This window comes from Geotrypetes seraphini, chromosome 2, assembly GCF_902459505.1.
Source record: "Geotrypetes seraphini chromosome 2, aGeoSer1.1, whole genome shotgun sequence".
Classification (NCBI taxonomy): Eukaryota; Metazoa; Chordata; class Amphibia; order Gymnophiona; family Dermophiidae; genus Geotrypetes; species Geotrypetes seraphini.
In genome coordinates, this window is record NC_047085.1 from 507,361,524 (window position 1) to 507,380,931 (window position 19,408).

General features: G+C 43.7%; 1 pseudogene; it reads left to right on the forward strand.

Moving 5' to 3' along the window:
• Nucleotides 1-19,408, forward strand: part of LOC117354967 — a 136,079-nt pseudogene that overhangs the window by 68,561 nt on the left and 48,110 nt on the right.

Sequence of the window (19,408 nt, forward strand, 5' to 3'; positions counted from 1 at the left end):
GCCCCAGCATTTTTAACCTGTCAGCGTATGCAAAATTTTCCATACCTCTTATCAGTTTAGTCGCTCTTCTCTGGACTCCCTCGAGTACCGCCATGTCCTTCTTGAGGTACGGCGACCAGTACTGGACACAGTACTCCAGGTGCGGGCGCACCATTGCTCGATACAGCGGCATGATGACTTCCTTCGTCCTGGTTGTGATACCCTTTTTGATGATGCCCAGCATCCTGTTTGCTTTCTTTGAGGCTGTTGCACACTGCGCCGATGGTTTCAATGTTGTGTCCACCATCACCCCCAGGTCTCTTTCAAGGTTGCTCACCCCTAGCAATATTTCCCCCATTTTGTAGCTGAACATCGTGTTCTTTTTCCCTACATGCATGACCTTGCATTTCTCTAAGTTAAAACTCATTTGCCACTTTTTTGCCCATTCTTCCAGTCTCGTTAGGTCCCTTTGCAGGTCTTCACAGTCTTCCGTGCTTCTGACCCTGCTGCAGAGTTTGGTGTCATCAGCAAATCTGATAACCTCACATTTCGTCCCCGTCCGCATAGTATGTCCAGTTTGCTCATGCTATTCACATTCCCCAAACTTTTGGGTAGTACCTCGTATTAAAATTCTCTGCAGCATCCACAGGTTATAGAGGCAGACAGGAGCCCAGGACAGATACGGTAGATACTGGTATTTTCCACACTAGCAGACTATTCACATCTCAGGTTCCGATTGGTGGTGATTTTTCACTTTGTATCTTATGAAAGTCTCATCTACAGTATTGATAGGATACAGGCTGCAAAAAGATGCCAAGAAATAACCTAATTAAAATGGAAAAGTAATCCTTACTGCACTAGTTAAAGATAATCTCTGAAATTCTGATTCTTTGCTGGAAAGATTTCTTTGGAGAAGGATGTGGGAAAATGATTTTAGCTTCCTGCCCTTTCTCTATGCTCATATCAGTCTGAGTATTCTCAGAGAGTTTGTTTTACCTTATTCTAGATGTTCTGGTGTGAACAAGGAGACCTGCATGTTGTATATGTATTGAAGAAGTTTGCATATATTGAAATGAGGTGATAATACATTGAACTATTTAGAATGGGATTAAAGATGAGTAAAGAGGATTTATGTTACTTTTTATAAGGTATAATAATTTTGAGAAAATTAATTTAATGCAATTTTCTTACCCCAGCAGCAGGTTCTCCAACCGTCACCCCTAAGATTATATCCCACATTGAACGAGGCGAAGACCCGTACATCAGGGGTGAGCCTGGATCAGAGGAAAGAGAAATTGGGAAAAGCAGCTTCTCAGGTGAGTGGAGTAATAAGATGGACTGGGGTAAAAATGTCTAATCTAATCTAATCTTCCATTTGTGTGTCGCACATACTTATATAGGCTCAAGGCGACAGATCAAGGAGGAAGGGGGAAAGTTGTAGGGAAGGGGGGTATGGAGAAATAAGAGAGGGGACCCAGAAGTAGGGGGAGTTATACAGAAATTGTCAAAGAGGTGAGTCTTCAGTTTTTTTCTGAATGTAGTGCAGTTTGTCTCTGTCCTAATAACTTCTGGTAGGTCATTCCAAGTTTTTACACCCAGATAAGTTAGCATAGAGTGGAAAATTTGCTTGTAGTGGAGGTTTTATGTGAATGGTAGATTTAGTTGGATTCTGTTAAGGATCCTTTTGAAGTCGACCAAACATTAGAGAATAATTGGATGAGAGGGGCTGCTGAGTGTCCCTATAGGATCTGGTGTAGGATACAAGACAATTTGAAAATTATTTGGAATGATATTGGAAGCCAATGTAATTGCCTGATGAAGGTTGTGATTGAGTCAAATTTCTTTAATTTGTAGATTAGTCTGTGTTCTGGATGAGTTGTAGTTTTTGGATGAGAGAGGTGTTGATGGCAAGGTAGGTGGAGTTGCAATAGTCCAGTTGAGGTAGGACCATCATCTGAACGATCAGAGCCAAGTGGTGTGGGTGGAAGTATGATCTTGTGAGTCGCTGTTGACGCATAGTATAGATGGTCTTTTTCCGAAGGTTAGATATTTGTGATTCCATTGTAAGAGTGTCGTCTAAGATGCAACCTAGTACCTTGGTGGATTTTTCCATTATGAGAATAATGCCTGATGGAAGAGTGAGGTTAGGTATGACAGTCTGTTGTGCGGTGCAGAAACCAATGGCTTTGGTCTTACTGGCGTTCAGTTTCAGCTTGTTGTTTGTTGCCCAGGTTTGAATTTTATTTATATTGTTTGAAATTTTTTTGGCAATATTAGGATGGTTATTGGTTATGGGAATGAGGAGGAGGATGTCATCGGCATACGATAGTACCATTTCATCTTCCATTTTGATGTGACCCTGCGAGCTCATGAATAAATTGAATAGGATTGGGGATAATGGGGAGCCTTGTGGGACACCATAGAACGCCTTCCAAGGGTTGGAGTATGATTCTTGCCTTTTGACTCAGTATTCATGATTTTATAAGAAGTCGGCGAACCAATTCAGTACAGTTCCTTTTATACCGATTTCCGATTGCCTTCTATAGACATCTTTTGTAGGGAAAGCACTGGGGGGTTCTGCCCCTTTATAGATAATGATCAGTCACTTGACCTGTAAGGGAAGGCTTAACCTATGGACCACACAATGTAATCTCTGGAAAGGTAGAGGGAAAGTGTTTATCTGTAACTTCACATGTGAGAAATCTTGAAGCTCAAAACCGTGTCGTGAGGGAGTCGGAAGGAAGGTGTGTTTTGTGGTGCCAGATCTTGGGCTGTAACTTTTGTGAGCTTTGCTGTGTACTGGGTCTGTGTGCAGAAGCAGCAGGGTCTCTGGATGTTGTCCAACTGGCTGCATAATTGTGAACCCCTAAATGTGCCACTTTAACACGTCACTTAGCATAATATTTGCCTCTTTCTCCTTAGATGCCCTTTCTTCACTTAATTGACTTATACAAAGTTAACCTTATTATGCTCAGTAAACCTTTCCATATCAATATTCCATACAGATCCCAGATCACAACCAGGATAAAGTTAGCAGAACCTTTTTGCTGTCAGTAGGTGGTCACCCAGATCTCTTCTGAATATTGTTGGTAAATCCCAGTTCCACTCAAACTCCTACAGCCTGGACTATTCCTGCCATAACCAGATAATGCTGAGGTGGTATGTCCATATTTTTAGTGGCACTAGCTGGATAAGTACTGCTGAAAATCAAGTTTCAAGTTTAATAAGTCTTGATATATCACCCAGTGAGACACCTTTCTGAGCTGTTTATAATAGAACTTTAAAATCACTCAGAAAATTGGAAGAAAATATATCTGGGGATAGAAAAGAGTAGAATGCATTTTAGATTACTTGGCAACAGGACTTGGTTTTCAGTAGGCAGCATAGAGGCATGTTTTTGGTCAAAGGCATCCTCAGATAAGAAGATGTCGAGACCTCGTTTGAATCTAATCTTTGATTCTTCAGTGAAAAAGTTGAGGGAAGTGTGTTCCAAAGAGTAGGGCCGTTACATTGAAGATTCATGACCGTATACAGTTATTGATGTTGCAGAATGAGGGTATAACGAGTAGATTTGAGTAGGCCAAGCAAAGAGTCCTAGGACTGTTGGGAATTGGGAATCGGAAGTCAAGAAAGATATGGCCCGGTGAGAGGGACTTGTCTGGGTAAGAGCTTTGTTAACGTAACGAAGGGACACATTAACCAGCCTATACATACACACATGCATATCAAAAACAGGTCGCACTCCAGAGATGATCATCGGATGGCACCCATAGACCTCTCGGCTTCCAAGTATGTAGTCCAAAGTTGCTCAAACTGTGTCCCCTTCGCTTTCCTCTCCGCTCCCCTTTCCTTCCCCACCCCATCCCTCTCTTTTGCATCTTTAAATCTTCACCAGCACGAACAGCTTCTTCGGCCGGCTGCTCGCGTTGGCATTAGTTTGACCTCTGATGTCACTTCCTGGCCCCGCAACCCGGAAGTGATTTCAGAGGGAGCCAGGGCGGTGCGAACAGCAGGCTAAAGTAGTTTTAAAGAAAGACGTGGGGGCGGGGAGGTGCCGGTGCTTCCACCAAGACGGCGCCTAGGGTGGTATGTCCCCCCACACACACACACAACTTACTTCTCTTCTATGCCCCAAAGAACTTGAATGGAGGCAGGAGCGACAAGGGGAGTGTAGCTTCTGTAACTCGTGTCTAGGGAAAGGGTCCACCCAAGCTACTAGCCAGATTCAGATTTATGCAATCTTATTAGAATGATGAGACCAAAATAGCTGAAACTGACTTTTTGACATTTTTCGTTGATAAAGTGAGTTTAGGGATACGACTCCGCCTTTGAAAGAGGAATCACTTGCTGAACAATGGCGTGAGTTTGACTCTGAGAGACAATCGATATATATTATTCAACAACTGAATAAGACTGCATGCTCTTTAGATCCTTGTCTGGTTGGGTTTTTTTCAACAATCAGTGAAGCTATTTATTGAAATTAGTGATGAAGTTTCTGCAGGAAGGAATTATGTCTAAGTCACTGAAAAGAGCGGCGGTGCGGCCACTCTTGAAGGATAGAGTAGATGGTAGCCTGTTGCAACGTTTTCGTCCTATTTCGAAAGTCCTTGAAAAGATTGTGCTTCACCAACTTCAGGATTTCTTAGAGAAGTCAGACCTTTTGGATAATCGTCAATTTGGATTGCAGATACATCGTTCAGCAGAATTATTATTGATTTCAACCTTAGGTGTGGGGGCTTGATCAGGGTAAATTATTTGTTATGGTTTTCCTGGATGTCTCTGCTGCTTTCGACAAAGTTGTGCATCAGATTCTTTTACGGAGATTACAGGAATTGGGGCATTAGAGGTACTGTATTACAGTGGTTTGCCTCTTATTTGTCAGGAAGAATGTTTTGTGTGGAGATGGAGATAACACACTCGGAATGGGCAGTGGTGACCTATGGAGTACCTCAGTGATTGGCATTATCAGCTGTATTGTTTAATATTTATCTGCTCCCATTATGTCAAGTCTCGATCGAGAATTCAATGCAAGACGCGATTACACGGTTAGAAAAATGTTTTGATGTAATCAAAGAGTGGATGGACACTAATCATTGGAAATTGAATACATGTAAAACCGAGATGCTCTGTGTAGGTCGCCAGAAACAAGTAGAATTATTTTCATCTGTACTGAGTTAAGATACTAGTTGTTCCGGTATCTAATGAATGCAAATACCTGGTCTTTGAACTGAGGGCCGCCGCGGGAGCGGACTGCTGGCACGATGGACCACTGGTCTGACCCAGCAGCGGCAATTCTTATGTTCTTATGGGTGATTGTGGATTCCACTTTGTCTTTTAAGCCACAGATAAATAAGCAGTGATGTCTAAAGCTCTTTTAAAACTTCGCTGCTTCGTAAATTAAGAGATTTTCTTGATAAGTGCGATTTTGATTCCTACAGTCGATTATTGTAACGCTGTTTTTTACTTCGGTTAACTGAAAAATTGAATTTGAGAATTACAATTGATAATGCAGCGGCCTGCTTAATTGAGGGGGCTTCAAGATTTGGCCATATTACACCAATCTTGATTAAGCTTCACTGGTTACCAGTAGCTGCTTGAATTGAGTTTAAAGCACTTTGTACGATTTACAAGCTAAGACAGAGTAATCAGCTTTTGCCTTGACCTGGCCAAATTTATTCTGACCTACAGCTGCGTTTTTCCTGCTCGGTTCCTGAGGGAAGGGGTAGAGAATGACACGGTGACAAAATTCATCACCGTTCCCGTCCCCGCAGATAACCGCGGGAAATAATCCCATGTCATTTTCTAGTGTCTATTTCAACCTCGGTCCTTCTACACCAGCATTCTTCAAAGCAAAGCTTGCGGGTCAGTGGTTGTGGCCATTCATACTCTGATTCTTATGTGAGCCATTGTGACATCACTGATGTGATTGGCTCTTAGGCACTGGTGGAATGAGGCATTATGACATCACAATATCAGCTCTGGAATGTTGCTGCTCAATCTCAGCATTCTTCAAAGCAAAGCTTGCGGGTCAGTGGTTGTGGCCATTCATACTCTGATTCTTATGTGAGCCATTGTGACATCACTGATCTGGTTGGCTCTTAGGCACTGGTGGAATGAGGCATTATGACATCACAATCTCAGCTCTGGAATGTTGCTGCTCAATCTCAGCATTCTTCAAAGCAAAGCTTGCGGGTCAGTGGTTGTGGCCATTCATACTCTGATTCTTCCTTCTCTCTTTAAAGAATGACATGGAAATGGTTTCCCGCGGTTATCCGCGGGGACGGGAACGGTGATGAATTTTGTCACCGTGTCATTCTCTAGGAAGGGGCTTTGGCCCTGAAACCCTGCTGGGTTGAGCCGTGTTTCAACAGCACTGCATTTCAAATTTGGCCTTGAATATAAAAGGACTTGGGCTACCTCCAGTACCATGTGACAACAGGACTGTGTATTCAGCTAAGTACTTGGAGGGATGAGTGATTGTGATTTACATTTCCTGTCTTTGGATCAGCGGGCTCAGGCATTTGGGGCATTACATGACAGTTGATTTTCACTTATTTATTGACTGGGAATGTGTTTGTCACTGAATTTGCATTTATTAAGCTCACAGGAGCACCTAAATGATGGTGTGTGGCTGGTTGGAGTAGTATTGCCTGCTCTGCTGTTTTCCAGCTCTGCTTTTTTAAGCATCGGAGCAGTTCTGACGAGCTGCTCTTAAGAGCTTTCACACTTAACACTGAGGGTGCTCCTTCACTCAAAAATCTAAACTTTGAATTTAAGCCTATTTGCTGTGTTTAAGATTTAAATACGAAAAAAAAGAGTGGCGGTCAGGGAATCATACTGCCTGTAACACCCCAGGGTACGTTGTAAATCAGACAGGGTTCAGCAGTGCCCCAAGATGAACAGTGTCCGATTCCCTAGCTCTTAGGCGAGAGCAAACACACACAAGGGAAATTCTTTCTTATCAGTTCTTCTTGTCCTCTGCGGTGCAAAGGAGCCCCCTCAAACCCAAAATTGTCTATCTCTGGATAGCGTGCAAATTCTTAGGGCGTGCACAGGCGACCCATAAATGGCCAATCATAACTAATCCAGCAGGGTCTTTTTGATCATACAGAGGAATAAAGAATAGTGTTTTTGTGAAAGGTCCTCAGGAGACAGGCAGACGTGCCAAAATGATAACCGCATAACCATAAATGAGAAGCTATCTCTCCTCCACGTTCCTTTGGCGACAGAGTTCAGGGATGGTAGATATCCTTGACTGTACACACACAGTTCTTGTAAACACATCCAGAATGCTTCAGGACAGCAAAGATGGATCTTGTCCTAAGTTTCAGGCCTGCAGTTTCCTAATAGGTAAATCAGGAATCATCCCTGAGCATCTGACAGTCTATCTGGTCGCATTATGACACCTCAGGGTGGGAGAGCGTTGACATGGATGCCCTGAATGCTGTCGAGAGGTGGTCAAGAGTCAGAAGATATGCTCTAGAGAATGACACGGTGGCTGTTATGTGTAGTTAGCCGCGGGTAACCCGCTAAAATGGTGAGGAAAAAAATGGTCACCGCGTGTGGCTGCCGGAAAGTCCTCCTCTGATGCAACTTCTGGTTTCGTCAGAGGAGGACTTTCTGGCAGCCACACGTGCCTCCGGCTGCTTGTGGGAAAAAAATTGAAATTTGCCTGAAGATAAGGGGAAGGATTTATTTATTGGAAAGAGTTTGCTGATGCACCACCTATTTGAGTAGTTATTTTGGGGATTTCAGCTCCTCTCCTGATTCTTTGAGTTTTCTTCAGATTGTTCCTCTTGCACCACCTTGTAATGTTTGTTAAGCTGCGGGGGATGGGGGATGTTTGGAGGGAAGGGCTAGGGGGGGTGGAAGGTGAAGAGGGGGGGTTGGGGTTGTGTTTTTTTTGACATGTACTAAAGAATTATGTTGCATCAATTGTATCTGACCCTCTGCTATCTTGTCTGTGATATTGTGTTTGGGTGTTTTTTTTGGTGTTTGATTGGCTTTTATATTGTAATTTGTGTTTTTTCCAATAAAATATATATCTTTTAATATATATCTTTTTTAAATGAAGGTGAGGGGAAGAGAGGGAGATGCTCAGAATGAGCAAAGGGTGCTAAAGGGGGATGGAGAGAGGGAGGGGAGGAACAGACGCTGAAGGAAAATGGGGAAGAAATAGTGGGGAGAAGACGGAAATGGGGAAGAAAGAGTGGGGAGAAGACACTGAAGAGAAATGGAGAAGAGAGAGTGGGGAGAAGACACTGAAGGTAAATGGAGAAGAGAGAGTGGGGAGAAGACACTGAAGGGAAATGGGGAAGAGAGAGTGGCGAGAAGACCGCTGAAGGGAAATGGGGAAGAGAGTGGGGAGAAGATACTGAAGGGAAGTGGGGAAGAGAGTGGGGAGAAGATGCTGAAGGGAAGTGGGGTGAAGTCAGAAATGGGGAAGAAAGAGTGGGGAGAAGACGCTGAAGGGAAATGGGGAAGAGAGAGTGGGGAGAAGACGCTGAAGGGAAATGGGGAAGAGAGAATGGGGAGAAGATGTGAAGGGAAAAGGTAGAAAAAAATTTTCTTTTTTTTTTTTTTTGCTTTAGAATAAAGTAGTATATTAGTTGTGTTGATAAACATAACCTTCCAGCTGAACATCTCTTTCTCTAGTTCAGCAGCCAGAACTTTGATTTATAAAATGACAATTGTACAGAATATTTTTTTTTTATGCTTTAATAAAATAAGTTCATTATAAAACTATTTGAGGCTTGTGTGGATGGGATCAAATGGTTGGTGGGGACGGGGACTGAGCTCATGGGGAAGGGACGGTGACGGGGACCGAGCTCGCGGGATGGGGCAAAGACGGGGACAGATTGTTTCCAAGTGTCATTCTCTAATACGCTCCTCCGCACTAATAATGATACAGTCAAAGACGCATGAAATAGGTTCGTGTTATCGACGCCTTTATTTAGCGGCGGTCTGCGATATCTCACTTACCTTACTTGGACTCAGTTGAGGCTAGGGGCACGTTGACAGGATTTAGCATGCGACTGCAATAGCCCAGCTAGCCAGTTCCCCAACAGCATATTCCGATGATTTTGGTTGGCAGGCGCCTGTTACTGAAAATAGAGTGCCTGTGCGGTTGGAGGCACAGAATATGCTTGGTGCTGTAGAGAGAGCGCTTGTGCGGTAGGCGCCACAAATTACGTTCGTTGCTGCACAGATAGTGGAAATGGCACCTATGAGGTAGTCGACACAGCATGTGGCAGATGAAATTTAATGTGGACAAATGCAAAGTGATGCGCATTGGGAAGAATAATCTGAATCACAGTTACTGGATGCTAGGGTCCAACTTGGGGGTTAGCACCCAAGAAAAGAATCTGGGTATCATCGTAGACAATACGATGAAACCTTCCGCCCAATGTGTGGCGACGGCCAAAAACGCAAACAGGATGCTAGGAATTACTAAAAAAGGGATGGTTAATAAGACTAAGAATGTTACAATGCCCCCGTATCGCTCCATGCTGCAACCTCATCTGGAGTATTGCGTGCAATTCTGGTCTCCTTATCTCAAGAAAGATCTAGGGGCACTAGAAAAGGTTCAAAGAAGAGCAACCAAGATGGTAAAGGGGATGGAACTTCTCTCGTATGAGGAAAGACTAAAAAGGTTAGGGCTCTTCAGCATGGAAAAGAGAAGGCTGAGGGGAGATATGATTCAAGACTACAAAATCCTGTGGAGTAGAACGGGTACAAGTGGATCGATTTTTCACTCCGTCAAAAATTACAAAGACTAGGGGACACTCAATGAGGTTACAGGGAAATACTTTTAAAACCAATAGGAGGAAATATGTTTTCACTCAGGCCCAGATTCTCAAAACTTTAACGCCCTTGCTAAATTGTTTACCGACGGATTAGCCTGTACGCATTTTAGCAGTGGATTATCAAAACGGTTTATCTCTGTCAATAGCAAGTTCTCTAGCAGTCTCTAACAAGGACATGCAAAGGGGCTCTTTAACATTGAAATGAGCTCTCCGGTGGATTCTTAAAAAATACTAAGCCATTTTCTAAAAGCGGCATCAGCTTTTTGCGACAAGAATAAGCAACTGGTCCAGGGGTGCCGGTCAGTGTCAGAGACTGCTAGAAAGCCTGTGTTGTGATGCAACAGGAGAGATGACCATTCTCTCTCCCACTGTATCACAACACCCCTCCGCTGCAGTAGCAATGAACACCCCCCTGTAGTGAGAGAGATGCCCACTCCGTGCTGTCAAGACACCTGCCACCGCTCAGCCTTGTGCACAGTCCGCAGCAGGAGAAATGCCCACTCTCCCCACTGCTAAGACATGCCTGCCGCCGCTCAGCCGCATACACCGCCCGCAGTGAGAGAGATACCCACTCTCCCCGCTTACCACTGCCTCTGACGCCACTGACACTCCCTCGCCCGCCACCCCCTCACCTCCACATAGATGCATGGAGGGATTCTCTCCTCCCATCAGGCCTGCCTGCATCGTCTAAAATTGGCCTTCACAGGAGAAGGGAATGAGACTCTGATTGGCTCAAGTTGTATGAAGCCCCTCCCATGGGAGGAGCCTTGTACAACGTGGGCCAATTAGAGCCTCCGGCCTCATGTGAAGGGCTTTATACACCTTGGGCCAATCAGAGCCTCAAGCCCCTCCCCGGTCCATCCCAAGATGCACCAGGAAGGGGAAGGCCCATTTTAGACGATGCAGGCAGGCCAGCAGGGAGGAGGAAGTCTGCCCTCTGTGTATCTATGTGGAGTTAAGGAGATGGCGTGTTGTAGGGGCTTTTTAAACGCATATTGTTTACGCTAGTGCCCATCATTGTCACCAGTGATGGGCATGTACACATTTAGCGAATCTTCGCTGTTGTCCACCGACCGCATCTGCATGTGTAATTTTTGTTTTTTTAATGTCTCACTTTTTTCAATTCATATCAAAATGGCTGCGTTAGCAGACCGTTGCTTTTTAACGCGGTTTTTTGAGAAGCCTGGCCTCATAGAATAGTTAAGCTCCGGAACGGATTGCCAGAGGTTGTGTTAAGAGTGGACAGCGTCCATAGTCTGTTATTGAGAAAGACATGGGGGAAGTTTTGGCCAGGTACTAGTGACCTGGTTTGGCCACTGGTCTGACCCAGTAAGGCTATTCTTATGTTATGCAGAAAATAAATGCAAATAATACACGTACCCGTATTTTTCGCTCCATAAGATTTAGAGGAGGAAAACAAGGAAAAAAACATTCTAAACCCAATTCTCCCTGTCAGGCTCTGCACCCAACCCCACACTCATTCCCAGGCTCTGCACCCTGTCCCCCTCTGGTGGTCTAGTGGTAGGCTGGGATAGAGCACAGTTCTTCAACCGCTGGTCCGCGGACCGGTGGAGGTCCGCAAAAAAATCTTGCCGGTCCGCAAAGAATTCGGTCCCCGCAGCAACAAAAGGCCGGCGTCAGCTGACTTGCAATTTCCTGTTGCAGTCGCTGTGCCGGGACTCCTGCCTTCGCCGGGACTCCTGCCTTCCACCGCATTTGCCTCCTGCCTTGTCTCCGCACCTCCAGACCACCAGCGGCAGCTTTGTGTGCTTTTAACTTCGGCACAGAGCTGCCCCTAAGCAGTAGTTTAGCGCGGTTTCATGAGGCAGCCTCGGGGCCTTTGCTAGGCCGGCCCACATCGCATCATCGAAGCGGGCCGGCCTAGCAAAGGCCCCGAGGCTGCCTCATGAAACCGCACTAAACTACTGCTTAGGGGCAGCTCTGTGCCGAAGTTAAAAGTACACAGAGCTGCCGCTATTGGTCTGGACTCTTGGGCCGCTGAAGGAGGGCAAAGAGCAGCTGTCCTGGAGGTTTCCCTGCCTTTCGCCTTTGCAGGTCCCTTTTTTTTTTCCTTCAAACGGCAACAGGCCCCAGCATCAACATCAATCAAGTAAGTTCAACTGTTCCTTGCAAGCGGTTCTGCTCGGCCAAAGCTTCCCCTCTGACATGAGCCACCCTCAGGGGAAAGAAAGTGACCTGCAAAGGTGAGGGGAAGGGAGGCAGATGATGGAAGTTGGGGGGGGGATAGAGAGAAAAGGGGCAGATGATAGAATGGAGGAGATGAGAGAGAGAAGGGGACAGATGATGGAAGTGGGAAGAAGGGAGAGAAAGCAGAAGGCAGATGGATGTCAGTTGAGAGGGGAGAGCAGATGCTGAATGGAAGTGGGGAAAGAACACATACTGGATGGAAGGAGGAGATAAAGGGGGAAGAAAATAGTAAGATAATGGAGGGGTGAGGGAAAGGGGTGACAAGCTGTGAGTAGACACAGTGAAAAGAGGGAAACGGGACTAAATAGTAAGAAAGAATTTAATTTAGATGGAGGCAGAAAATAGAGAAGGAAGACCAGAGAAGAAAAGGGAAGAGAGAGCAGAGAATGATATCAGATCTGAGTGGAGGAAATGAGAAGAGAGAGATGCTAAAAACCACAGGGGGGAGGGAAGGACAGAGATGCCAGACCATGAGGGGAACAGAAGGAAGATGATGGATGCCAGACCAAATTGTGGGGGGGGGGGGCAGGAGGAGAGATGGCAGGGAAAGACAGACAGTGAATGGAAAGGGCAGATGCTGGACTGAAGAGACAGAGAAGGTTATCATGCCACTGTACTGGGCCATGGTACGCGTGAGTGGACTGCTGGTCATGATGGACCTCTGGTCTGACCCAGCAGTGGCAATTCTTATGTTCTTAGGGCAGACACTGGCTGGAAGAGAGTGAAAAGGCAATGAAAGCAGAAACCAGAGACGACAAAAGGTAGAAAAAAATAATTTTATTTCTATCTTGTGATTCAAATATATCAGATTTGAAATATGTATCTTGCTAGACATAACTGGGAAGTGCAAAGCCCAGGCAGTGTTTCTTTAGCTTCCAGCTGGCTTAGGGCTCTCTCTGACCAGGGGGCAGTTGCCCTAGTTCCACTCCCCTAACACCATTCCTGTCATGTGTGACTGTGGTATTCTGTTACATGATATTTGTGTAGCATTCTGTAATAATTTGGCTTATTCAGTTTTCTTGATAGTAGAGGGGATATATGTGAAGGGGAAGGGAGACAGGTTTTGTTGATCTTTGCCCTGTATTATTTGTATTTATAAAATGACAATTGTATAGAATATTGTTTCTTTTTATACTTTAATAAAATATGTTCAATATAAAATCATAACTATTTGAGGCTTGTGCGGATGGGATCAGATGGTTTGTGGGACCGAGCACGCGGGGACGGGGCGGAGATGGTTTTTTAAAAAAAATTTCAGTCTTAGTAGTTTGCCGGTCCACGAAATAATTATTTTATTTCCGCCGGTCCATCGGTGTAAAAAGGTTGAAGAACACTGGGATAGAGCACAGGGCGGGGACAGGGCACAGATGTCAAGGCAGATGACTTTTTAAAATATGCACTGTCACCTCAGTAACAACTATAGAAAAATAGACAAATATAGTGCAAAACATAGACAGCAGATAATAATTCTCCAAACTGACACATTTTGATCACTAAATTGAAATTCAAATCATTTTTCCTACCTTTGTTATCTGGTGCAGCGATTGCACGCAGCCAGCCCAGAAGCGTTACCCCCCACATCAGTTCTGATGTTGGACAGAAGGTCCGTCGGGGGGGGGTAAGGCTTCTGGGCCGGCAGCGTGCAATCACTTCATCCGCCTGGCTCTTCCCTTCCTCTACTTGCAGCGAGCAACCAGTAGCAGTGGGGGGGGGGGGGGGTTGGGTATTCGCTCCATAGGATGCACCCTTTTTTCCACCTGCTTTTTTGGGGGGGAAAAATGCGTCTTATGGAGCAAAAAATACAGTACAGTGGTGCCTCGCAAAACGAACGCCTCGCACAACGAACGCTGCACACAACGAACTTCATGTCTTGATTCACACAACGAACTTCGTTTCACACAACGAACTTCACACAACGAACTTCGTTTCACACAACGAAGTCGCCCGAGCTGCCGATGTATTGCATCCTTCCGCGCAGGCACTGCAGGCAGTCGTTAGTCACTGCGCTTAACTGCCCTCTCTCACTGTATACAGTCGTCCTTTTAAGATAAACTCAATATTTTTTATATATCATGGCTTCTAAAAAAAGCAGGAAGGTGATTTCTGTTGAAATGAAACGGGAAATAATTAGAAGGAGTGAATGTGGGGTCAAACAGTGTGACCTCGTCAAAGAGTTTGGCCTCAGCAAGACCACCATTTTCACCATTTTGACAAATTTATCTTTTTTTATGTCATCTTAGCATATTTTATGCTGCAGAACAAATTATTTTTTTTAACATGTATTGTTATGGGAAAACGCGTTTCACATAACGAACTTTTCGCATAACAAACTTGCTCCTGGAACGAATTAAGTTCGTTGTGTGAGGCACCACTGTATATTAAAAACTCATAAGAATAGCCTGAGTGGGTCAGAGCAATGGTCCATCAAACTCAGTAGCCCATCCTCACGGTGGCCAATCCAGATCACTAGTAGTTGGTCAAACCCCAAAGAGTAGCAACATTCCATGCTACCGATCCAGGGCAAGCAGAGGCTTTCTCCCATGTCTCTCAAAAGACATCTTCTCCGCTCTGCAACAAACAATGAACTGATGGTGCCGTGAGCTGGCAGCGGGTGGGAAGGCACCTGTGTATGCACGGCATGGGCAGGCTTTTGATTTCTTAAAGTGACAGTTCACTTTTGTCGGTCCGTGCCAGGTTCCATAGATGATGTTCCATAAAAGATATAAAAAGGATGGAGTCGGTCCACAGGAAGGCTACTAAAATGGTGCGTGGTCTTCATCATAAGACGTATGGGATAGACTTAAAGATCTCAATCTGTATACTTTGGAGGAAAGGCGGGAGAGGGGAGATATGATAGAGACATTTAAATACCTACGTAATGTAAATGCAAATGAGTCGAGTCTAAACTAAATTAAACCTTAAGTTTATATACCGCATCATCTCCACGGATATTGTAGAGCTCGGCACGGTTTACAAGAACTTACAAATAGGAAGAGAAGGAAAAAAAAGGTTTACATGAACTTATATATAGAAGAGAAGAGTAAGGGGGGATAGAATTACATTTTTGTGAAAAGCCAGGTTTTCAGTTGCTTGCGGAATAATTGGAGGGAGCCCAGGTTCCGCAGCGGGGTAGTAAGGTCATTCCAAAGACCTGTGATTCTGAAGAGAAGGGATTTTCCGAGTTTCCCTGCATAGCGAATACCGTGTAGAGAGGGGAAGGATAGTTTATACCTTTGGGCAGGTCTGGTAGAGTCAGGACTCGAGGAGTTATAAAATAGTGGGATTAAGGAAGGAAGGATGCCCTGAATGATCTTAAAAGCCAGGCAGGAGCATTTGAAATGGATTCTGGAAATCACTGGGAGCCAGTGAAGTTTGGCTAGGAGTGGGGAGACATGGTCAGACTTGCGTTTTGCAAAGATCAACTTGGCTGCAATATTCTGGATTAGCTGGAGTCTTTGAAGACTTTTTTTTGATAGGCTTAAGTAGATGGCATTGCAGTAGTCTAGTTTGGAGAGGATGATGGATTGGACAAGGACGGCGAAATGTTGTTGGCGAAAATAGGATCTTACTTTCCTCAGCATGTGGAGGCTGAAAAAGCATGATTTAGCCAAGGAGTTGAGGTGGTCATTGAGGGAGAGAGAAGAATCGATAATGATGCCGAGGACCTTGCTTGAGAACTCAAGCTGCAGTGCAGCGCCTGAGGGTAGTCTCTTTAATTTGAAAGGAAACTCTGCAATGAGAGGGCATAGAATGAAGTTAAGAGGTGTTAGGCACCATAGTAATCCAAGGAAATACTTGTTTATAGAAAGGGTGGTAGATGCATGGAACAGTCTCCCGGACGGTGGTGGAGACAGAGAATTCAAGAGGGCCTGGGATAGGCATGTGGGATCTCTCAGAGAGAGGAGATAATGGTTACTGCAGATGGGCAGACTAGACAGGGCATTTGGCCTTTAACTGCCATCATGTTACAATGTTTCTATAACTAAAGTTCTATGACATCACAATGCAGCTGTAAAGAGCCTTAGCCTATAGGAAGAGGAGATGCAAATGTTAAGAGCCTTAGCCAATAGGGAGAGGAGGAGATAGTGGATGCTGCGGATGGGCCATTTGGCCTTTATCTGCCATCATGTTTCTATGTTTCTCTCTGATGTCACCACATGTGAGAATATCTGCTCCTTGTCCTAAGATATTATAATATATTCTCTTTCGTCAGAGCTCTTCCCTCTAATTCTATACGGTGTGCCAAACGTTAAGTGCCACTTTGGCATGGAACTTTCATGCTAAAATGGCAGGTACGTCGTGCCACATCGGCGGTGAAATGTCAAGAGTCCTTCTAAATGCTCTTAAGTGCTATTCCTTAAGGTAATGCCAAAGAGCTATTACACATAGGTAGGAGGGGGTGGTGTGCAAATAGGTGGGCCACAAGTGTATAGGTGATTCCTATACCTACACACAAAACCTATAAATTACCGTCGAGCACTCAGATTTTTGGCACCTTTCCAAAATTGATTCCCTTAACTCTCTGCACTGCCATTTCCAAGGAACAGCTCACAAACTTACACTGCCTGGAGATAAATGCTTGAAAAAAATTGTTTGCAAATAGGAAACTGACTGATTCTCAATCCACACACGGAAACTCCTAGTGTGATACAAACTATCTTTTTCTCATTATATACAAGTCTTATCTTAGAAACCACTGCTGTTTTCTAACTCATGAGAAATACCTTCTGTTTATATCCAGCAGATCAGCAGATCCCACACGAATGGAAGAGAATAAAGAATCAAGGAGAAGATCTGGTAAAAATGGAACAAATCCAAACACAGTCAGAAAATGTCTTTAAGAATATTTCCCAGAGACCTGAGATGATTAAGACAAAGAATTGTAAGCAAGAATCAAAGGAACAGAGACACCCTACAGGAGACACAACGGATGGAGTCATTAAGTGTGAGAGAAATGAAAGGGAGCTCAGTAACATCCCTGAGGACAAGATGCACCTAGCAGAGAGACCCTTCCAAATTAATAATAGTGATAAAGTGACTTCTGCCTTCCTCCAGGGCAAGAGTAAAGGAGAAAAACACCAGAAAGATCTCCAAATGCACAAAAGGGATCATAAAAATGAGAAAATATTTTCAGGTAGTAAGCGTCATAAAAGTTTAACTGGACTTAAAACTCAGCAGAGGATACAGACAGAAGACAAAACATTTACATGTACTGAGTGTAATAAAAGCTTCACACGGCTTTCAAATTTAAAAAGTCACAAAACGATCCACACAGGATACAAAGCATTTACATGTACTGAGTGTAATAAAAGCTTCACTCGGCTTTCCTATCTAAAAAATCACAAACTAATTCACACAGGGCACAAACCATATACATGTACTGAGTGTAATAAAAGCTTCACTCATCTTTCAAAGCTAAAAGGACATCAAATGATCCACACAGGGTACAAACCATTTACATGTTCTGAGTGTAATAAAAACTTCACTCAACGTTCACATCTAAAAAGACACCAGATGATCCACACAGGATACAAGCCATATACATGTACTGAATGTAATAAAAGCTTCACTCAGCTTTCAAAGCTTAAAGGACATCAAACGATCCACACAGGATACAAACCATTTACATGTACTGAATGTAATAAAAGCTTCAATCAGCTTTCAAAGCTAAAAGGACATCAAATGATCCACACAGGATACAAACCATTTACATGTAGTGAATGTAATAAAAGCTTCAGTCGGCTTGGAAATCTAAAAATTCACAAAATGATCCACACAGGATACAAACCATATACATGTACTGAGTGTAATAAAAGCTTCACTTGCCTTAGAGGTCTAAAAATTCACCAGAGGAACCACACAGGAGATAAACCATTTACATGTACTGAGTGTAATAAAAGCTTCACTTGGCTTAGAAGTCTAAAAATTCACCAGAGGATCCACACAGGAGATAAACCATATTCATGTACTGAGTGTAATAAAAGATTCACTTGTCTTAGAGGTCTAAAAATTCACCAGAGGTTCCACACAGGAGACAAACCATATAAATGTACTGTGTGTAATAAAAGCTTCACTCAGCTTTCAGATCTAAAAAGACACCAAAGAATTCATACAAATCATAAACCATTTACATGTACTGAGTGTAATAAAAGCTTCACTCAGCTTTCACATCTAAAAGGACACCAGTGGATCCACACAGGAGACAAACCATTTAGATGTACTGAGTGTAATAAAAGCTTCACTCAGCATTCATATCTAAAAGGACACCAAAGGATCCACACAGGAGACAAACCATTTACATGTACTGAGTGTAAGAAAAGCTTCACTTGGCTTATAGGTCTAAAAATTCACCAGAGGATCCACACAGGAGACAAACCATATAAATGTACTGTGTGTAATAAAAGCTTCACTCAGCTTTCAGATCTAAAAAGACACCAAGGAATTCATAAAGATTACAAACCGTTCACGTCTAGTGAGTGTAATAAAGGGTTCACTCAGGATTCACATATAAAAGGACACCAAAGGATCCACACAGGATAGAAAACTTTTACATGTACTGAGTGAAATAAAAGCTTCAATCAACATTCAATCTAAAAATTTACACCATGAAATAAGACACTGGCTGTGAATCAACAGGTTTGTCCTTCACTCTCAAATAGCTTTGGTATTGTAGACTGGCTCCTGTCTGTGCTGCCTTAAATCCCTAAATTGCGTCTGGATGTAACAGGAGGTTGTTGTAAGAGTGGTTTTAAGAAAGGTTTGGACAATTTCCTGGAGGGGGAAGCTACTGGTTGCCCTGGATCAGTAGCATGGAATGTTGCTATGCCTTGGTTTTTGGCCAGGTACTAGGGACCTGGATTGGCCACCATGAGAATGGGCTACTGGGCTTGATGGACCATTGGACTGACCCAGTAAGCTGTTCTTATGGTCTTATTCTTTTTTTATGCTATGTACATGCTACAATCTTGGCACCAGGGACTTTCTCAGCATCAAATTTTCCTATAAAGCACTGATATCTGCCACGTGATAGTGAATGTCTGATTGGCTCTACCAATGTCAGTGTGCTATAAGTCCTCCAAGCAGAGAGGCAGTTTAAAGTGTGCAGAGATTTGCATATGGGCTGTCTGACCAATTGAGTTTTACAGTTGGTCAGGACTTGGTTGAGTAATGTTAACTATTTGATGCAAAAAAATTGATCACTCTGTAGCATGATATATTAATTGTGCTGGATTGTAAATATGTGGCATGGTATGATTTTTAGAATTCTGCTTGGAGTTAAAATATGTAGCAGGATGTATTTAGTTTTGTTGGAGGTAAATTAAAGTTTGCTGGAATTATTGCCTGACCCAAGACAGGATGTGATTTTAAATTATGGATTTATAGTAAAGTGAATTTCTATTTGAATTTAAGTTAAA